The sequence below is a fragment of the Alexandromys fortis genome, unplaced genomic scaffold, assembly GCF_014885135.2.
Source record: "Alexandromys fortis isolate MF-2015 unplaced genomic scaffold, M_Fortis_MF-2015_v1.1 scaffold_108, whole genome shotgun sequence".
Classification (NCBI taxonomy): domain Eukaryota; kingdom Metazoa; phylum Chordata; class Mammalia; order Rodentia; family Cricetidae; genus Alexandromys; species Alexandromys fortis.
In genome coordinates this window covers 877144-899526 of record NW_026067994.1, presented here as the reverse complement: position 1 = coordinate 899526, position 22383 = coordinate 877144, and the positions used below count along the sequence as shown (strand labels likewise).

At 41.1% G+C, this 22383-nt stretch overlaps 1 protein-coding gene across 7 annotated transcripts in view; it reads left to right on the top strand.

Moving 5' to 3' along the window:
- Positions 1–5159: 5159 nt before the first annotated feature.
- Zbtb44 (zinc finger and BTB domain containing 44) overlaps positions 5160–22383 on the top strand; it is a 48981-nt gene continuing 31757 nt past the window's right edge. For 3 of the 7 annotated variants that reach the window (XM_050160051.1, XM_050160050.1, XM_050160047.1), the window contains exon 1: positions 5160–5658. The gene's annotated coding sequence lies outside the window, so the exon portion shown is untranslated. The remainder of the gene's footprint in view (positions 5659–22383) is intronic. The other 4 variants (XM_050160048.1, XM_050160046.1, XM_050160049.1 and 1 more) reach the window with 4 other exon arrangements.

Below are 22383 nucleotides of genomic sequence, written 5' to 3'. Positions count from 1 at the left end.
CGAGTTTTCTCTCTGCTCAGAAATCCCACCTATACCTTGCCAGGCTATTGGCCGCTCAGCTTCTTACACCAATCACAGCAATGCATCTTCACACAGTGTACAAATACCCCACAACAAGAATTATATCACCACATAAAAACTCCTAATCAATTAGTTGATACAAACATTACTCATCAGAGGTTGTTAGCATTACAAAAAGAAAAAGGCAAGCGCACATTTTTGTATTGCCTAGTGGAAAAACACACAGCCACCTATGAAGTAATCTGTCCTAAATAAAAATTGAATCTGATAAAACATCTAGATCCCATTACTGATTCACACAAAAATGCAGAAGGGAAAGGAACATGTTATACATATCAAGTGTCAAAAATCTACACTGTGGCAAATAACATAATATAATCCCTTATCCCAAAAGAGAAAATAATATGGAGGCCTTAAAACATGTACCAACCAAGCCAGGAGTGGCGGTGCACGCCTTTGATCCCAGCACTCAGGAGGCAGATGAATCTCTGTGAGTTGGACCAAGCCTGGTTTACAAAGAGAGTTCCAGGACAACCAGGGCTATTACACAGAGAAACCCTGTCTCAAAAAAAAAAAAAAAAAAAAAAAAAAAAAAAAAAGCACAAAATAACTCAACTGGGAAAAAATATTATATTATATGCAAATGTGTATGGGCGGAGAGAAGGGCTCCGTTAGTGGTTTCTCAGGACTGCAAAGCTGAGATCAGGAGAGTAATAGCTATGTAGGTCTGGGTTTCCTTTTGGGTAATGAGAAAGTTTAAAAATTGACTGTGGTGAGGAGCCAGAAATCTTTAATAAAAAAAAATTGACTGTGGTGATAGTTGTACGACTAACTCTGAAATATTAAGAATCTCTGAATGGGGGCTGGAGAGATGGCTCAGAGGTTAAGAGCATTGCCTGCTCTTCCAAAGGTCCTGAGTTCAATTCCCGGCAACCACATGATGGCTCACAACCATCTGTAATGGGATCTGGTGCCCTCTTCTGGCCTGCAGGCATACACGCAGACAGAATATTGTATACATAATAAATAAATATTTTAAAAAAAAGAATCTCTGAACGGCACACCTTCAATGAGTGGATTGTGTAGCATGTGAGTTTCATTTTAATAAAAATTGTACATATATTACATACATTACAGATACATTACTACATCTGTATGTATTATTGTTGGTCTGTATGGGTCTGCAGATGATAAACAACAGCCGGACTTCCAGGTTTGAATGAGCACGTTTAGAAGAACATAGCATGAAAAGAAAGAATAAATAGGGGCTGGAGAGATGGCTCTGTGGATCAGAGCACACTGGCTGCTCTTCCAAAGGTCCTGAGTTCAATTCCCAGCAACCACATGGTGGCTCACAACCATCTATAAGGAGATCTGGCGCCCTCCTCTGGCATGCGGGCATACATGGAATGTTATATGCATAATAACTAAATAAGTCTTTTATTTTTTTTAAAAAAAATAAAGAATAAATAGCTGGGCAGTGGTAGCACATGCCTTTAATCCCAATACTTGGGAGGCAGAGGCAGGCAGATCTCTGAGTTCGAGGCCAGCCTGGTCTAAAGAGCCAGTTCCAGGATATCCAGGGCTATGCAGAGAAAATCTGTCTTACAAAACAAAACAAAAAAAAAAGAAGGAATAAATAGGATAACAAGGAGCAGAAAGAAAGCAAAACATCATCCAATTGGGTACTTAAAATATCCAGCAGGAATTGACTGGGGAAGCCCCACTGAGGCAGCCAGCTAGAGTTCCTGACTGAGAGTGAAGAGTCTCCTCAGGAGCCGCTTCTAAGGAAAAGAATAAATAGCAGCAGAAAGGTAACATCATCAAATTGGATTTTTAAAACCATCTGGCAGAAACCAACTGATCAAATTGAAGCAGTCAGCTGAACCTCCAGTACCCTGTGCCTACTGCAGGCATCTTAGTAGCATGGGATAAACAACAGTAACCTCTGCTAGAAATGGTTTGCCTCAGGGCTGTTTTCAAATACTCGCTGTTTCTACTCCAGGCTTGTTGGACTATTTTCATCCTCTTGCCGGTCCAGAACTGTGTGTGCGCTAGGATGGCAGCTCAGTCACAGACAAAGAGGCCTTGGAAGAGACTATGAGAAAAACAGGCTTCCCTCTTAAATGGGGAGCAGGGAGGCAACCCCATTTCCAGAGACAACTTCTCAGTGAGATCAAACAGCACATGACCATTTACCAATATTATATACAGTAGTTTATGTAACAAATATATTTTACATTATCCAAAGTGTATCACATAGAACTATCAGATATGTAAAAGAAGAGCTCTGAAGATGGAGAAAAATATCCAAAGAAGAAAATAGTACAATTTAGAGGGAATAATGTAATCAAGAAAAAGCATGGCACTTTAGAGATTAAAAGGAAAAGTCACTCTGTGACTGCCATGTTTCTTTAAAGACGACAAGGAAGACCCCAGACAGTGGTGCTATGAAAACCACTTTCATAGTAAGAGCTTGGGACTTTACCTGAGAACAAGAGAAACTGTTGGCTGTTGGCTGACATGGTTTCCAAGCATTACAATTCTGGCTACTGTTTGGTTAGTGAAGAGAAGAGGGAGTCTATTTGGGAACCAGGTAAGCCGTATTACCATTTTCTAGGTGCCATCTGTTCTGTTTCAGGATGGTGGCAGTGGGAATGAGCATATTTAACAGGCGTTGTTCAATTGGATTGACTTGCAGTAGAGTAGGAAAATGACAAGGTTGACCTACCCAACTGAACAGATGGTGAAATGGGAACATTGGAGAGGGGCGCGTTTCAGGGTAAGGAAAAGAGTTTTTGTTTATATAGTTGGAAGAATCTAAGAGGAAGAAACTTGCATTGTGTTTTAAGGAAGTAATGGGCTCTTGTTGAAATAATTCCAGTCAGACTAGAAATCTTCCTCGTGAGTATAAAGCATTCTATCTCTGAAATATGTTTTGGTTTAAATAACTGAGTTCCCATTCAACAGTAATGATCTACCACAAGAAAGTACTGTTTTTGCAAGAAAGGAGTCTCCCAAGCAACTCATGGATAAAATAATACCCCCCTCCCCAGAATTTGCCTGGAATTTGAATTCCTCAGAATCATCCACGCTGGGTTAATAATTAAAAGTCCCTCACACTGTCTAGTTTGTTTGTTTCACCTGTGTACAGGATTCCGATTTCACAAAATCCTCCCAACAGAGTTATTCAATCTGGTGTCAAAGAAAGGTCTACCTATTCTAGCAACCCAAGGGCAAGTCTCTGCTAGCTCGGGAAGAAAAGAGGTGGGAGGCTCAAGAAGCCACAGAAGCTGATCCTGCCCGGAACCAAAATACAGAAGAGGCTTCCAGCAACAGTCGATCTTCTTAGCATTTTTTCTCACAACACCTTCTTCAAGTCTAGAACTCTGCCTTTAAGAGACCGAAAGCCATTTGTCAATAAATTCTTCAGGCATAGGGTGGGAATGGGATGGGAGGATGATAACGTTTTAGAAGCAAAATGAGAAACAGACAAAGCTTAAGAGAGAAAAGGAGACAAGAGAATTAAAGCTGTGGGTGTGAATGTGTGCATATGTGTGTGTGTTTTCTGCCCAGCCTGTCAACATTAGCTACCACCTCAGTCCCTTGAGTCACAATTAGAAAAGTCCAATTGAATGCTCTTTTATTGACTGTCTATTAACTCTCCTAAGACTTTGTCTACTTTATTCCCTCTAGATTCTTCACCAGTTGTTTCCATGACACATGTTTTCAGCACAGACTCCACCAAAGGCTTTAAACCCAGACACCGCCCTAGACAGTGAGATTCTTCAATTCTCAGTGCAAAGACAGGCCCAAAGTATTTTAAAAACATGATAGAGAAATACTAAGAAATCTATAGATTAGGTTGTCGAGGATTAAATACCTTCTATACACTTGAAAATTTGTTGGAAACTGTGAAAGGCTACCGCAGACCTTGGTTTCGTTTCGTTACCTTTACTTGAAAGAACCTTTCTTTGGATAGGGAGCTCTGATGCTCGGAGGTTTGCCCTGTGGAGGGTGGATTAAAGTCGGAGGAGGCCAAGTGTCTATTGCAACCGGGAGATCAACCTTGCACAAAGAAGTCTTTCGGTTTAAAAGCTGGAGGTGTGGGTACATAGTATATATATATATACAAATGCACAGCGCCCAAGGTGCAGAGCCTTGACTGGCATCCTGCCCTCCTCCACGCTTCCTTGGGCACAATGCCACCTGTCTCCGCGGGTACTCCCGGGTTACCCCCCTCCCTGGCTTAATCACCAAGTCTGGTTCTCTGAGGTCTGAGGAAGTCACGACTTGGGGAGTTTTAATACCTAAGCGCTGATTTTGCAGGCGACCAAAACTTGAAAGCCCTTTAGACTGTATCTGTCAAGTGACCCCCACATTCCCTCCCCCAAGAGCAGAGAAGAGTCGGTGTAGTAGGATGCCTGCCATTCAAGGTTGGGGAAGGAATAGTTCACAGTCGCTTTAGGTTGTAGAAGCCACTCTGTGTTGGGGAAACGAGAGAGACATGGGAGCCGTTTTTTTTCTAGTCATCTCAGAACTGCACTTCCTGCCACGGTAATCAGAAAAACGCTAGGGCCACCTCACAGCACTGGGAGATGCCAGGCGCGCCAAGACACTCTGTGGTACCACTTGTAAGGGATCCTGTCCACCATGGAGAAAGCAGGAGACTCGCTAGGTTCTCAGCGGCCCTCGTGGCCACGCCTGGATAGGCCTCAGTTTCCACGTGCGAAAAAAGGCCACAGGACCCAAACTCCTTTCCCGACAGAGAAGGGCTGGGGTGCTTTGCAGCTGCAACCACTAGAGAAAAACAGTTTCTTTAGGCTTTTAGTTTCAAGGAAAACCAAACAGTCCTAACGTTTCCCTCGGTACAGCTCAGAGAACGTCTACAGGAAGGACAAACTGAACAAGCCTCAGGGCGCTTGTGCACACGCAGAAGCACACAGACAAGTGCACAGACCGGGTCAAGGCCCCGCGGTGCTTCTGTGTCGGGCTGGCTCGACAGGCTAAGGACAGCTCGCTCTGCGCTTGCGCAATAGCCGCGCACCGCCTTCAGCCCGACCCCGCCCCTCCCCTTCCCCAGCCCGGCCGTCCGCGCGGAGCATTGTGGGACACAAACAAAGTGCCCCCAAACAGGCTGGAGTGAAACGAGCGGCTACGGCGGCGCCGGCCCGCACGCGCGCTGCGGCGGCTCCCTCCCAGCCTCCCCTCCCCTCCCCTCAGTCCCTTTCCCCTTCCCCACCCCGCCCCGCCGGGCCAGCGCAAGCCGTCGCCCGCCCTCGGCAACCGCCCCCAACGGCCGCCCGCGCGTCGCGGGCTGGGCCCCTCGCTCCTCCTCTCAGGCCCCACGGGCGCCGGGCGCTCTCCTCCCCGCGCCTCGTACTCTCACACCTCGCGGGCACGCGGGCGAGCGGCGCCGCCATGCGCGCCCAGTTCCAGGCTGCACACTGGCCTAGGCGCGGCGGCCCGAGATAGGGTCCCCTGAGCCTCCCGGGGGAGGAGAGGAGCCAGCCGCGCGCTCCGCCCCCTCCCCCCGGGGTTGCCGGCGCCGCCGCCGCCACCTCGCCGCCTCAGCCAGGCGGGGAGGAGGAGGAGGAGCAGGAGCAGGCCTCCGGACCCCCGCACCGCCGCCCGCAGGTAACGGGGAGGGGAGGGCCGGCGGGAGGAGGGGGGAGCCGGCGAGCCCGCCAGGGGACCGACACCACGCTTCGCCCACCTGGACGCGGGGGGCGGGGGGGAGGAAGCCCGGTTTGTCACCCCGGTTCGTACCGGGAAACACCTCACAGGGCCCCCCTCATTGGCATTTAATCGGGGAGGGGGGGCTGGCCTGGATCCCTGCGGACCTGAAGTAGTCACCCGGATCTTCCGAGGGAGCGGATTTGCAAGACAATCCGCCCCGCAGCAAACGCACTGCTGGCGGGGTGTTTGTATGCGCTCACCTGGTCTCCCCGCGAGCCCTAGACCTGTTTATTCCTCCCCTCCCGGCTGCTTCCTCCAGCCCCCCCCCCCGCACCCCCACCCGTTTTTGAACGGCACTTTTCTTTTAAAAAGAGGAAGAGGATGCAAACACACACCGCGCACGCACACACCTACCTGAGGATCTCTCTGTATCTGGTCATTTTACTGTCGGCCTAACAAAAAGAAAGAGGTTACCTGCAAGTGAAATGACGACTTAAGTTATAACCGATTAAAGGAAATTGCATGTTGGATTTTTTTTGAATCAGAATCTATTGTAAACTGTGATATTCGTGTACTTTCTAGTAACTTACAGAATTTAAGACCAAAACTTATTTTTTTAATATATAAGCATACTAATCTGTTGAATGTTTATCGAAAAAATTCTTAACTTCCGCTTATTATCATTTTATGCGGAGATAAGTTAATATCCAAAGCAAACTATAGATACTAGATACCAGAGGCTGGATAAAGATTTGATATTTGCTTTTGCTCTTTTGATAATTTTTGGTTTTAAAAAATATTGATCTTGATTTTTTTTCTCATTCACATTGATTTCCAGCTGATTTATAATATTTGTATCTTTTGGAGTTTTCCACGTGCAATGTAAAAAAATGAATGTTTTCTTAATTTTTATTTTCTGATTTGATTTCATAAGGAGAACCAGATTTACTTTGTGCAACAGTGTTTTGCTTTTTATATGTGTAGTCTTAGTCTCAGAACCCTATGATGTAGGTAACTTTTGAATTTTATAGAAGAGACAGAAACTTAATAACATTACTTGTAACTTGCCCTAGGTTATACAAGTAGTAAGTTGACAATTGAACCCAGGTGTCTTTCTGTTAGTCCTCTCAGCAGTGATATTATTTCATTTATGGCCTGAAAGTTTTCAGTTTTACACAGTTGTCTGGAAAACACAGTGGCTGTATTAGTACCAGATTCAGTATTCAATGTTTCTTCCTAAATTGTTGCATGTTTTGTTCTTGTTGAGACAGTGTGCCTCCTCCTGTTTGATTCTTAAATATTTCCTAAAAATACCAAGTCAGTAACAGTGCCCAAAAATTTTTTTGTATTCAAATGTCCTCAGTAGTCCCAAAGTATCTCCACAGCTGTAGCCAATCGAGATTCCTGTACTGCATTTGGTGATTATGTGTATTTAGTCATGCCTATTGTTAAAGAGGGTAATACCCAGACTATCCATAGAGGGGGGTGCACTTAACTGACCAAACCAGTTGTTTTTTTGTAAAACATTTGAGCCGTGACCTTGTCCTCTGAGTGTCATTTTATTTACTGCTCTTTCTTTTTAAGTGAAAATTTGGTTCTATACCTGCCCAACTGTGTTTGCATACGGCCAAGGACATCTATGAATACAACCCAACACAAAGTTGTAAACTGAAAATATTAGGTTTTTGTGTGGATAACATGGTTGTGCAGTCCTTTGAGAACTGTAGATAATGATAGTATCTTATCTTGTCAAGAGATTGGACATCTCTGGAACAGAGATTTCATTGGTTTAAAGTCAAGAATGCTTAAATAGGTGATGCCCTATGCTCCAATTGTATGTTAGGAGTTGGTAGTGTTTGAACACCACACAGTTGATGGTGTTAAATAGAATCACTTGATTAAAGGGGTGACTGCAAGGTCTTTTGTAAAGGTGTGGTTTGACAGTTTGATTATATGTGGCCTTAAGATAATAACGGACAGGAAGCAAGTAACTTATTTCCAACTATACTTTCCTTAGTGATTTTTAGCTCTTAATTATTTTATTGAATAATCTCTGAATTTTCTTTATTAAGTATGAACTAAATTCCTAAAAATGCAGATTAAATGCTTGATTTTATCACCTTAATTGTTGGTTAATTTTAAAGAGCTAGGGAAATTGTTATCCTAATGAACATACACATATATATATTTCTTCGTTTTGGGGGGGGTTATTAAACCATTACGGACTTGAGAGTTGAGGGAGTAATACCACCAGGGAATTTATTAATTTTATAACCAATTAGGATCCTTTTTGAGGGCCACATTGTCACCAGTTTGGATATAAGAACCCTTTCAAACTGGCTACAGTGTCGTCTTTATCTTGAAGCACTTTCTTGTAAAAGGTACCCTCGGCTGCTTTTGCTGTGCCATCTGGAAAGGGCTGTTTATCCAAGGAGTCTTGGTCTTTTCAATGAGAAATGATATATATAAAAAGATCCGAAAGTTTGACATAATCGTTGCTGCCAGAGTATTACTGTTTCTAGACTTGTTTGAAAGGATAGAACTAAGAATTTACTTAGGGTCTCACTCTGGAACTCAAAGACATCCTTCTCCCTCTGCCTTTCAGGTGCTGGGATTAAAGGTGTGTGCTGCCACACCCAGCCATTTTGCATTTGTTTAATCCTGAGTTCATAGTGATGTAGCCAATTCAAATTAGCAAGATAGACTTTGTCATCTTTGATTCTACTTTATCAAAAATGAAATATTTTGTTGTTGTTTTGTTGTTTTTTTTTTTTTTTGAGACAGGGTTTCTCTGTAGCTTTTGGAGCCTGTAAGATTTAAACATTTTGTGTGTGGGGTGTTTTGTGTACTTGTCTGTGTACCATATATGTGCCTGTTGCCCTCAAAGGCTGGAAGAGGGTGTTGGAACCCCTGGAACTAGAGTTACAGTTGGTTGTGAGCTGCCGTATGGGTATTGGGAACTGAGCCTGGGTCCTCTGCAAGTACTCTTAATTGCTAAACCATTTCTCTAGCCCCAGGATTTTAGTTTTGAATATATAAAATATATGCATAGTTCTAAAATAATGCTGTAAAAACTGTGCCTTTAGTCAGGCGGTGGTGGTGCACGCTTTTAATCCCAGCACTGAGGAAACAGGCAGGCTGATGTCTGTGAGTTTGAGGCCAGCCTGGTCGACAAGAGCTAGTTCCAGGACAGCTCCAAAGCCACAAAGAAACCCTGTCTTGAAAAACAAACAAAAAAACAATACCTTTAGAAACTACACTTAAAGCTGGGTCTTTAATTCCAGTACTCAGGAGGCAGAGGCAGGCCAATCTCTGAGTTCTAGGCCAGCCTGGTCTACAGAGCAAGTTCCAGGACATGCTTCAAAGCAACATAGAAACCCTGTCTTGAAAAACAGACAAAAAAAAAAAAAAAAAACCTTCTGAAAACTTCACTCAAGGGCCTAGGTAGAGGCTCTAGTATTATCAGAAATCAAAATCAAAACCTTGGCCCAAGTGCCAGAGGGTTAGCAGTAGGGTAGGCTGAAGTCACATAGTACTACAGTTTTACAGCTGCATTCAGATGCCTTTGGCTAATCTTCATAAATTTGTGGAGTAGATTTGAAGCCTGCTATTGCAGGTGTCATATATTCATGAAAGAAAAACTGCCGTTCTTACTTGAAAAACCTTGTTCTGGGGAATGGGAGTAGCTCTGTGGATAAAGTACCTGCCATAGCAAGTGTGAAGACCTGGGTTCAACTCCCTAGCACCAGTGTGTGGAGAAGTTGGAGCCCAGGATTTGAGGTGTGTGGAGAAGTAGCAGGATCCTAAGACTTGCTAGACAGCCAGTCGAGCCAGTAGAGGATCTCCAGGAAAGTAATAGAGGAAGACAGGAGACTAACCTTGTACCTTCCTTGTTCTCCACTCAAATCATCCTTAAAGCTGAATATATTTGATAGAGGTTTGTGAATATTTGCTTTTATACTATACAACAAAACTGGCTGTATATGCTGTCTGCAGATGTAAAGATCGTTTGGACACATGACCAGTGAAGATAACACATTTTATTTGGATTAGATAAATTTTGTTAAAACTCATAATTATGTGGAATGAAATACTGTGTCCATAGTTTTCAGAGGAAGCAGTGGTTGTCTAAAGTATAGCCATGCAGCAGCTATAGCTTATTGTAGTATGCTGTGTGTGGTAATCTGATTGTAATTACTAGCCATTGTTGCACCTTTCCTGTGCTAGATATTTTGTAAATTATCTCAGTTAAGGCTCATTTTAACACTTTTGATATTTTTTTACTAGTATTTTATTTTGCAAGTAAAACTGATAGCTAGAAGAATTAAATGACATGTCTAAGATGTCACAGGTAGTGAGTGGCAGACCCAGGTTTCAAATTCAAGTGTCTTTTCAGAGTTAGCACTCACCTAGTTGCTGTACCTTACAACTGAGTGTAACAAGTTAAGACAATTAACTTATTTCCAGAACTATATGTAAGGAACCACATGACTTAAATTATAGTGTAGGAACACTGAAATTGTAGGCCAGAAGTCACAAGTATTTGTCATATCTATTATAAGTCCTTAGATTTCCCTTCTAAGAAATTTGGGAGTCCTGACCCTGTGTCAAGAATTGTTTGTAAGATAAGATTTTATTTAAAGGTATCAGAAATCAAGATGAATTGGTAAGTGGATAGGTTTTTTTTTTTTTTTTTTTAAGTGGGAAATTACAGTTAGGGGAGTGATTAAACATGCTTTTTTTCCTTTTTTTTTTTTTTTTTTTTTTTTTTTTTTTGAGACAAGGTTTCTGTAGCTTTGGAGCCTGTCCTGGAACTCACTCTCTCAGCCACTTGTCTTTTCCTTCTGAGTGCTGGGTTAAAGGAATGCTCCACCAACACCCAGCTAATGTCAGTTCTTATTAGAATCCAAGGCTGTGTAGCTCAGAGAAGAGTGCTGCCCAGCAGGTGAGGTTCCGGCATCGTGTAAACTGAGGTAGGAACAGACGTGAAGAGCCTGTAATGCCAGTACTCCAAAGGTGGAGGAAGCAAGAGGATCAAACTAGACCTAAGCCAATTTAGGTCATCCTGGATTGTTGCATGAGATCCTGTCTCAAAATCTCAAAACTACAATAGGGTTTGAGTTCTTCAAGACAAAATAAACAACCACTCCTCCTCATGTCCAATATTATGGCAGTTAACACAGAGACTCACACTATCCTGCCACACACAACACATACACACCTAGTCACTGTACAGAGACTAGGAGATGTGATGTACTTAGCCTTAAATGAGACATATAGTATTACTTCCAAGGCTTAGGATCTCCTAGGAAGAAGGGCAGAAAAATTGCAAGAGCAAGTCAAAGGTGGTGGCTGACTTCAAGGAAATAGTACTTTCTGGACACAACAGGGTTTCTGTTGACATACACTCAGTGATTGTGACAGCATGAGCAAGACCTGCACAAGATCAGGCCAGGCAGAATCCCTGCATTGTGGAAATGGGTGTAACAAGTCTTTGTCCTGACAGCCAACTCCCAAATAACAACATGGAGACTTATTAATTGTGAAAGTTCAGCCTTAGCTTAGGCTTGTTTTTTTTTTTTTTTTTTTTTTTTTTTTTTTTTTTTTTTTNTGCTGTCACCTAGGTTGAAAGTTCCAGCTAGAATGACAGAAAGTCTCTGGCCCCAGCTCTGGGCCTTCAAATACTGTTGCTGGGAGCCAAACCATATGTGATTCACTGTGCAAGAGAAAGTGAAGCAGTGCTGCTGAAATCCAAACAAGACCATGTGAAGTGAGTAGGAGCATTTAGCAAGTTTCTACCCTTGTTTTCAACTGGGGACTTCAAAACTTCAGGTAGCAGTAGAATATTAATAAAATTACACAGAGAATTGCAGGTGCTTGTGAATATGAGTTTTCCGATGATCCTTGATCCTTATTATTATTATTATTATTTTGGTTTTTCGAGACAGGGTTTCTCTGTAGCTTTGGAGCCTGTCCTGGAACTCCCTTTGTAAACCAGGCTGGCCTTGAACTCACAGAGATCCGCCTGCCTCTGCCTCCCAAGTGCTGGGATTAAAGGCATGCGCCACCACCGCCCGGCCCTTAGGCTTGTTTTTAACTAGCTTTTAAAGCTTAAATAAACCCATTGCTACTAATCTAAGTGCCGCTATGATGCGTGTGGCTTTTAACTCCTGTACGTCATGCTTCCTCTGTGTCTGACAGGTGAGCTCTCTCTGTCCGGAAGTCCCACCTATACCTCCTGCCTAGCTATTGACCATTTAGCTTTTTATTAAACCAGTCACAATGACATATGTTTACACAGTCTAATAAAATATTTTGCAACAAATGGGCAGTGGGGATGGGCACAAAAATCCTATGATAAGCCAAGGAACTATTGATATTTGATAGTTGTCGAGAGAGACAAAGTTGATTTTCTATGTTAAGACTCCTGGTAGATTGACCACACTACAGGGCAGACCCACATGCAAGAGTAAGTTGGGCAACATAAATTGGATTCATGGAAAAACAAGGAGAAAAGGAAAATTCAAAGTTAGGTAGGCAAGGGAGTTGAGGGTGGCTATGAAAAGAGTTGGGATAAATATCAAAATATGTGAAGTTCTCAAAGAATTAAACATACTGTTTTTATCCCAGTATTGACAACTACTTAAAAATCAGTAAGATACAGTATCCCCCGTGTCTTTGGGTATAGTAATCCCCTGAAACTTCTAGTAAATCTTTATAGATTTTTTTTTAAAGATTTATAAGAAATTATCTTGGGGGAGATGAGTATGTAAGCTTAGGTGAGTGTAGTTATAAGTAGTTGTGAGCGTCCTAACATAGATGATAGGAGCTAAACTCAGGTTCTCAAGCATTAGGGGTTAAGAGGGCTCCTATCCACCAAGCCATTGCTCCAGCCCCTTTCTAGACTTATAAAGGGAGTTTCCTCATTGCTTAAGAGGCTCTTAATTAAGTACCTAACAATTTTTAATGCCCTTATAATTATTACATATATCAACAATTTCTCCCTGTGGTTTCTTGATATTTTGTAGAATGCAATTCATATAAATTTATGGGATAGTTTTATATGCCTCTACATTCATTATGAAAACAAATAGTTCTCCCACTAAATAAGGATTGGTTAATAATTGGGTTAAACTAAAAGTCTTGGGGAAGTTGTTTGTTGTTCTTTGTATTAAAAAATACTTTGCTTTACATTATAAGCTGAAAATCTTTAGACTTAGTCACAGGTAGGTTTTTGGTATTAGCAATGTTGGCTGAGATTGGGTTTTATTATGTAGTCTAGACTGTATTGTAACTCAGTATGTATGCTAGGCTATCCATGAACTCCTGACAGTTCTTGTATCTCACTTTCCCCAGTGTTGAGATTGGAGATATTATACCACTATCTATGCTTCAGTTTACTCAGTAGTGACTGCATGTATGTTTGCCTTTAAAAATACAAAGAAACATTAGGTTTGCATTATACTCTTGCCTGAATGCTACATTAATATCTTCATTTAACATTACTGCCTCAGATGTTCTTTCTTGGCCAGCAGTTTTACTTATTCCTTATTCTGGAGTAAATCCTGGTTTCCAAGAGGCCAAAAGTAGGTGTCGAATCCCCTAAAACTGGGATTATAGGCACTTGTGAGTCATGTGAGGGCTAAGAACTGAACTTAGACCCTGAAAGAGCAAAAAAAGTGTTCTTAACCACTGAACCATCTCTTTAGCCACTCTGAATTTTTAAAATTTTTTTCTCCTTATATTTCATTTTCTTCACTGATAAAATTGAGATTCTAAATGTCTATCTCAAATGGTTATGTGAAAATGAAATCATGTACTATGAAAAAATATTTTAAACTTTACTAGGCACTTGTTATTAATGATTATTGTTACTGTTTTCAATAAAAGAATCTTTTTTTAAGTTTATGAAACATAGCATTCCTGCTACCGATGTTGGCTTTCTGATTTAAATTGAGTTGTCAGTGGCTCCTTGCAGTCCTTCTGATTTGGGTTGGTTGGTTGGTCGGTCGGTCGGTCGGTCGGTCGGTCAGGGACAGTCTTGCTGTAGTGTCCATGCTGGTCTGTGCAGCAGTCCTCCTGCTTGAGCCTCCCAAAAGCTGGGATTACAGGCACTTGCATGTATGTCTGTTTTGCTTGAAAGTGTCTGCACCACATGTGTGCCTGGTACAGGTGGAAATCAGAAGAGGGCATCGGATGCCCAAGGCCAGTCACCCTATCCCCCTCTTTGCCTGCAACTTTCAAATCAGATGTGAGCACTTAGCTACTGCTCCACCATCATGCCTACTTGCCTACTTACCACTGTGTTCCCCTCAATGATGATCGTGGAGTAACCCTCTGAAACTGTAAGCAAGCCCCCAATATACCCTTTTATAAGCTACCTTGCTCATGATTTTTTTTCACAGCAGTAGAACAGTAACTAACATACACTGTAAATGGAAAGTGACATAGAAATAGAAGGGATTGCTAACATCTGGGGTAGAGAGAGCAAAGAGTAGAATTTAACCTGTTGAGAACATTCAAGTACAACTTCCCAAAAGGGCACCAGAGGTTGAGAACTAAAAATGCATATGTTGTATTTAAAGAAGGAGGAACCAGAGTAGGTTTTGCTGAAGTAGAATTCATATTAGAGTCTATGGAGAGAGAAATGGGAGCCTAAAGCATCTAAAAGGAGAATGGAGCAGATAGTGTGTATATGAGTGAGAAAATCTAGCAGACTTAAAGTTCATAGTACTGTGATGTTTCCCCTCCCTTCTTTCTTTACTTCTTTCTTTCTTTCATCCCTCCCTCCCTCCTTCCCTCCCTCCATTATGTGTGTGTGTGTGTTCTGTACATATAGGTGTACATATGGAGCTCTGAGGACAAAAGAGAGAAGTTGGTTCTCTTTTACCATATGGGTCCTGGGAATTGATCTCAGGTCATCAAGCTTGATGACGGGTGCCTTTATCCAGTGAGCCATCTTGCCAGCCCACATTTCTTCTGAGTCTCCATTTCCTTGTTAGTATAGTAGGAAATAATGATTCTTATGTTAATAATCTTGTATCTTAAAATCAGTATTAAATGTTGTAGCCTATGAAAAGTGCTGCGAAGCACCAAGGGTTAATAGTTAAATGTGCTAAAACATGAACTAATGTCTGAACTCCAGTGATTGTCTTATTTAAGTAACAGTAGAGAATTTAAGTTTGGGTAAACTCAACACTCAGGATACTGGTTTTGGGGGGAGGGGGTTGTTTGGTTGTTGTTGTGTTTTTGTGTGTGAGACAGTTTCTTTCTGTGTAACTCTGACTATTCTGAAATTTGATATTGTAGACCAGGCTGGTCTCGAAATCACAGAGATCCTTATGCCTCTGCCTCCTAAGTGCTGAAATTAAAGGCCAGTACCATCATCCCCTGCTAGATACTGTTTTAAGTAGTCTTAACATACTTGCAGTATAGAAAGGAATTTGGTCGGGGCTGGAGAGATGGCTCAGAGATTTAAGAGCATTTATTGCCTGCTCTTCCAGAGGTCCTGAGTTCAGTTTCCAGCAACCACATGGTGACTCACAACCATCTGTAATGAGGTCTGGTGCCCTCTTTTGGCCTGCAGGCATACACACAGACAGAATATTGTACACATAATAGATAGATAGATAGATAGATAGATAGATAGATAGATAGATAGATAGATAGATAGATAGATAGATAGATATTTTTAAAAAGGGAATTTGGTCTTAATGAACAGGTCTATGTTGAAAGGAAAAGAAAAAGAATTGTATTAATTTCTAGATTATTACAAATTGCATAATTTACAGTCATATCTAATACTTTTCCATAAAGGTGACACTAGTAAATACAGATTAGGTAGGATCAGGACATTGGTGGGAAAGTATTTCTATTTTTGTTTTTGTTGTTGCTTCCTGGAGACATTGAAACTTAAGTACTTTTGTAAGGCTTGAGAATAGAAGTAAGTTGGACTGTGTATTAGTCAGGCTTTTGTAACGGACCAAATATCTGATAGGAACAATTTAAAGGTGGGAAAATGTATTTAGAAGGGGAGAAAGAAGGAAGGAGAGTGGGGGGGGGGAGAAGATGTATTTGTATCAAGGTTTGGGAGATTTTTATACTGTTTCTATTAGGTGGGCATGGGGGAGTTCAACTCATGAAAGCCTTAAAACAAGAGAGATTTTTTGTTTTTTGTTTTGAGACAGGATTTTTCTGTGTAGCAGTTGTAGCTGTCCCAGAACTTGATTTGTAGACCAGCTGACCTCGAACTCACAGAGATCCACCTGCCTATGCTTCCGTGATTATGAGCATATGCCATCATTGCCCAGCTAAGAGAGAATTCTTAACTGGTTTTCTCTTTTTGTTTCATCCAGGACCCAGCCTATGGTGGTATACTCCCCACATTCAGGTTATACTTTTTCTCTAGTTACTACTCTCTAGAGACACCCTTACAGAGATACACTTAAGTTACGCTTTGTCAGTCTCCTAGGTTCTTCTCTATCTTACCAAGTTGACAGTCAAGGTCAGCCATCATAGGGCTGGAAAGATGATTCCTAGTCAAGAGCACTTGTAGCTTGTCCTAGTTAGGTTTCTATTATTGTAATAACACCAAGTCCAAAACCAGCCTGGGGAGAAAAGGGTTTATTTCTTCTTAAAACCCCAGGTCACAGTCTACCATTAAGGGAAAACAGAGCAGAAACTCAAGCAGGAACCCTAAAGGCAGGAACTGAAACATAGATATACATGGAAGCATAATGTTTATTGGCTGTTCATAATTTGCTCAGCCATAGTCATCTGTCCAGGAATGGCATCACCGTCTGAGAGCTGTGGCTTCCGTATCAATTACTGATCAAGAAAATGGCCCACACTAACTTGCCTATAGGCAACCTTATGGAGGCATTATCTCATTTGTGGTTCTTCTTAGATGACTATCTTGTCTCAGGTTAATTAAAAAACAAACCAGTACACCCTTTTTGGAGAAGACCCAAGCTCTGTTCCAGCACCTACATCAGAAGGCTCACAGCCATCTCTAACTCCGGTTATAGGGGATCTGAGGCCTCTTCTGGGATCCATGACCACCTGCACACATATAGTGCACATGCATACACTCAGGTACACACACACATAAAATAAGGTTTTTAACCTTAACAAAGATAAACCATCACTGACCATTTGAAATATCTATGAGATAGCTATATGAGGATACTAGTTTTATGTATTAGCAATCTTGATTTGAGTAGCTAAAACAATAAAAGCATTTGTCATTTCAAATAAGACATAAGCACTACAGGAATGCAGCTATGGAGTTGTTTTATTTAACAACTCAGTGACATCATACACTTACGTTCTCACATTTTCACTTTGCCATTCTTACACTAGCTCATTGATGATTACAAGAGACTCCTGATTCTCAATCTTAAATCCAGAGATGAAAGCACTCAAAGGGCTTGTTTTGTGCTGTACTCTTTTTTTTTTTTAAAGCCAAGAGATTTAACTGAAGTTCTAGTTTTCTTGGCCAGATAAACATATTTTTTACAGCTAAATTGAGAATCTGTTGAGGTCTGTACCTCTGCCCAATAATACAAACATGTCCTTCCTTTATGACGTTTAAGTGTTACAGACAGAACAGACTATTTGAGCTCTTGTCATGAGACACTAATTTATTGTTCATCAGGCACTGGTTAGTGGTTAGTGTTGTCTGGGGACTCTTGTGGGGATCTCTAGAACTTCTAAGAATCACTGAGGTCAGAGCAATTTCATAACAGTATTTTATTATTATTTGCTTTTCAAGACAGCGTTTTTCTGTGTAGCACTGACTGGCTGTTCTGGAACCTGCTTTGTAGACAAGGCTAGAGCCTCAAACTCAGATTAGTTTGCCTCAAAGATATGCGAGTGGTGACCATCTGGCTCATAACAGGATTTAAATGCTCTTTACAGCTTTCTTTTTCTTTTCCTTTCCAGAACTAGCCATGGTAGGTAGTACATACCAGTAATTACAGCATTTGGGAGCCTGAGGCAGAATTACTAGCTTAGTCAGAGCTAGTGTAAGCTCTAGGACAGCCTGGGCTAGAGTGAGACCTGCCTTCCAGAACAAAATCAACCAACAATAGAAAATTCTGTGAAACAGCAGCGTGCAAGTGCAATGGAAGAATTTACTGATTTCCAATAACCAGAATCAACATCACACTTTCTACCTCCCCTTCTTTTGTCTGAGAATTTTTTTTTTTCTTGAGCACTGGCTGCTCTTTTTTTTTTTTTAAGGTTTATTTACTTATGTATACAGTATTCTGTCTCCATGTATACCTGCAGGCCAGAAGAGGGCGCCAGATCTCATTGCAAATGGTTGTGAGTGATCATCATGTGGTTGCTGGGAATTGAACTCAGGGTCTCTGGAAGAGCAGCCAGTGCTCTTAACCACTGTGCCATCTCCCCAGCCCAAAAACATTTTTTTAAAAAAAAAAAAAAAACTATTTTATGAGGTGGGCAGTGGTGGCGCTCAGCTTCAATCCCAGCACAGAGGCGGGCCTCTGCAAATTCAAGGCTGGTGTGGTCTACAGACATTCCAGGGCAGCCAGGTCTACACAGAAACTAGTCGCAAACCAGACAACAACGAAGTTCTTTTGTGTTTACGTGTGATAGACTTGTTTTTAACTGAATCATTTTTTCCATATTTCTATTGTGTGAGTGTAGGTGTGTGTGCTAGTCAGATCAGTTGCAGGAGTCACTTGTCTTCATCTACAAGGTGGCTCCTTGGGATGGAACTCGAGGTGTTTTCAGGGGTGGCAGCAAACACCTTACATGCTGAGCCCTCACACCAGCCCTGAATCTTTTTTTTTAATTTGCAGGTTTTAAATTATAATATGGGAGGTTTTTGAAATATGCATTTTACATACACTTAAGAGCGTAAAGAGACAACAGAGTCTGAAATCTGACTGCTAGGGTTAATGTCATCCTCGCAGCATACACCAGAGTTTGTTTCTTGTTATTTTTCTGTGTCTTGATTATCAATGTACATACCATGGCTTCATACGCTGTAAAGGTTCTTGAGGGTATTTCAGTCATTTTTGCTTTTTAGTATTTGTCCCATTATAGGGCAGCGTGCTTAATTCCCCCCATTCTTTGTTAATCTAGCTATTTCTGTACTTATTTCAATCAGAATGTTCTTTTTTTTGTTTATTAGCATTTTTTTAGCATTTTTACTGGTTTTGTGCCCACCAAGCATGATGGATTTTTTTTTGTAAGATCTTAAAACTAAGCACAGAACAAAGCAGTAAAGATCAGAAATCCAAGAAATAGATGGCATTATAAGTTCATTATTATTGACTGGACATGCTAACACATATATATAATACAAACTCTCAAAATGAGACTGAAGGTCTACCAGATAGATGTTCAAGGCAAGCATGGACTATATAGTAAGTACCAAGCTAGATGGGGGCTGCATAATGAGACTGCCTCAAACAACAACAAAATTTTGTTATTTCTTAGTAGCAGACACAGTTAATACTCTTTCTCTGGAAAATGGCTTTATCATTAAACGTAAGTAGAAGATAGTCCTTAATCTGAAATTTTGGCTATAAAGGAAAATACCTGAAGGGTGGTTTCCATGTTTTGGTAGGTTGGGTTGGAGGATTAAAAATGAACAGTTTCCTTTATCCACAGCTTGACTTTTGCCCTTTGAGCTACTCATGATAAGCTGTAAATGCCATAAAAATTTTAAGAGAAAGACCAGGTTTGCATAACTTTTGTTGTGTATATTGTTAAAATTGTACTATGTGGTTTTTGTTGTTCATTTCTTTCCTGTTAGGTCTGAATAATAGGGGTCAGTACTATTACTACACATGGCTTCAGGCATCCACAGGGGCTTTTGTAGCCTCAAATAAGAGGGAACTATTACTCTTAGATTTTAATCTGAGTGGCTGTGCAGTTGAAGACATCCATCATTAGAGGAGCCTATGCCTGTAATCCTAGGAGAGGCTCACAGAGAAAAAAATAAATCTGAAGCCAGTCTGGGACTCAGTAAGTCCTGTCTCCAAAAAAAAAAAAAAAAAAAAAAAAAGAGAGAGAAATTGTGTAGCAGAATGTTAGTTCAGTTTTAGATACTGAATTTGAAATGTGGCAAACACATCCAAAGTGGAATTATCAAGGACTCTCACTGGTCACTAGAAGCCCGAAATTGAAGTTCAGGAAAGATGTTGGAGATTGGAGATTGATTTGGTCAGATATCGTCAAATCTACCATTGTTTACTCATTGCTGTACCATATCTTTGTGTGTGTACTTTGTGCTAGCACTTGGATACTTATATTCATTTCATTCCTATACCTAACTTAAGTCATCCAGCTTCTTTGGTAATACAGTGATGATTCAGGGTTATCCAACTACAACTCTTGTTTTTGTTTTATTAAAGTAGGCGTTGAATCTAGGGATTCATACATAGCAAACATTGTATCATTGAGCTATAACCTCAAACCATTTTTACTTTTATTTTAACACAGGGTCTCATTAAATTGCCCAGGTTATCTTTGAACATTCTGTAACTCGAATACATGTGATCCATATGTCTTTTTCCTACTGACTAATTTTATAGGAAGTGACGGAGTCTTGCTACATTTGGGGTACTACAAAAAGACTGTATTTTTAAGTTAAAGTATAGTAATGTACTAAAGGCTTGATGGATAATCCTTAGTCTTTTAAATGGACAGATAACGGAAATGTCTGTCATGGCAGATCTAGAATTAGAAACCTTAATTGGACTTGAAGAATAGCTATGATTTAAGGTACATAAAGTTTATTGGGAAGACTTGAGGTAATAAGTTTCTAAGAAAATAATTGAAGTTAGATCCAGTGGCATGTTCCTTGACCCTCGAAGCTAGGTTCTATAAACATGCCTGGGAGCTCAGATGATTAAGATAGACACAGTACTGTAAAGCAGGAATCAGATGAGTTGTGTAATTTGATGGAGATATAGTGACAAGAGCGGCGGGGCTGAGTCCCCTGCACCCGGCCACCGCATGGCTAGCTTAGCCCGAAATAATTACACGGAAACTGTATTCTTGTAAACACTGCCTGGCCCGTTATCTGTAGCCTCTTACTGGCTAGCTCTTACATATTAATCTAACCCATTTCTAATAATCTGTGTAGCCCACGAGGTGGCTTACCAGAGAAGATCCTAACCTGCGTCTGTCTGGAGTGGGAGAATCATGGCAACTCTGATTCAGCTTCTTTCTCCCAGCATTCTGTTCTGTTTTTTCTGCCTACCTAAGGGTTGGCCTATCAAATGGGCCTAGGCAGTTTCTTTATTAATAAGAAATCACTCCCACATCATGGAGACATGTCAGCAGTTGGATAAACAGTGCATTCATAATATATAGAATGGTTGAGAAGGCAGGCCAGCTAGTTCATCTCTGTAGGGGAACAGTCAGAGCAGGGATGCAGCATGGGAGAAGGGACAAGGTGACTGCAGAACGTACTTTTTGTACGTACTGCTTAGCAAAATGTTAACCTTTTGTCAATATTCCTGCTTGGACCAGGAGAAGATCTTATCATTTCATGAGTCTGAGGCATTGGAGTTATTAAATTGGCCATGCTCCTGTCATGAATACTCATTTACACAGGAGTAAACTCACTCTCCAAAGGCACGAGCCTGTTCTTGTCCAGCTACTAGGGTTGCTGGGTTGCTAAAGCAGCATAATCTCTTGAATCACGTTAGTTTTAGTTTTGTTTTTGAGACAGGGTCTAGCTACGTAACCATTTCTCAGTCCTGCTTAGCCTCACGAGTGCGGGGATTATAGGCATGCACTACTATGCTAGACTGAGTCCAGGAGTTCAAGGCCAGATTTAGCACTAAACAAGATCCAATATTTAAAATAAAATTAAAGGGACTGGAGAGTTGGCCCAGTAGTTAAAAGCATTTGTTCTTACAGAGGACCCAGGTTCAATTCCTAGTACTCTCATGGCAGTGCAGGGCAGTCTATAACTCCAGGGAATCTAACACCCTCTTCAGACCTCTGTGGGCACCAGGCATGCAAGCAAAACACTCATGCACCTAACAAGAAAAAAACAAATCTGAAAAAAAAAAAGTTTAAAAATAGTTCTGTTTTGTATTTTAAGACAGAGTTTCTCTGTGTAGCCTTTGTTGTCCAGGAACTCACTTTGTAAACTAGGCTGGCCTCACTCAGATCTACTTGCCTCTGCCTTGGTGCACCACTACTGCATGACAAAATAAATACATGTTTTTAAGAGGCTTTTTTTGTAGTTTTCATTTTCACTTGCAGATTGAAAAGTATTTCTCTGAGACACTCAGACAGTCTTAGGTGCTACTGTCTGGGTCTTCATAATCACTTTTCCTTGCTTGGGTTTCAAGCAGCAGTACTACATAAGAGAGCTTTTAGAATTCTAGCCCAGGCTGTGGCTCAGAGGTACTTGCCTAGTGTTCTGTGGTGTTTGACTTGATCCCTATCACTTCAAAAGTGACAATCATTATTCTAGCCCAACAATAACTTTTTTCAATCTTTCGTTTTGTTGTTTCAGTCAATATTAGTGACCTTTAATATTTTTTTATTTTTATTATTTTATTTTTTTTTTTAGTCTTGGTTTTTCAAGACAAGATTTCTCTGTGTAACAGTCCTGGCTGTCCTGGAACTCACTCTATAGACCAAGTTGGCCTCAAACTCACAGAGATTCGCCTGCTTCTATCTCCC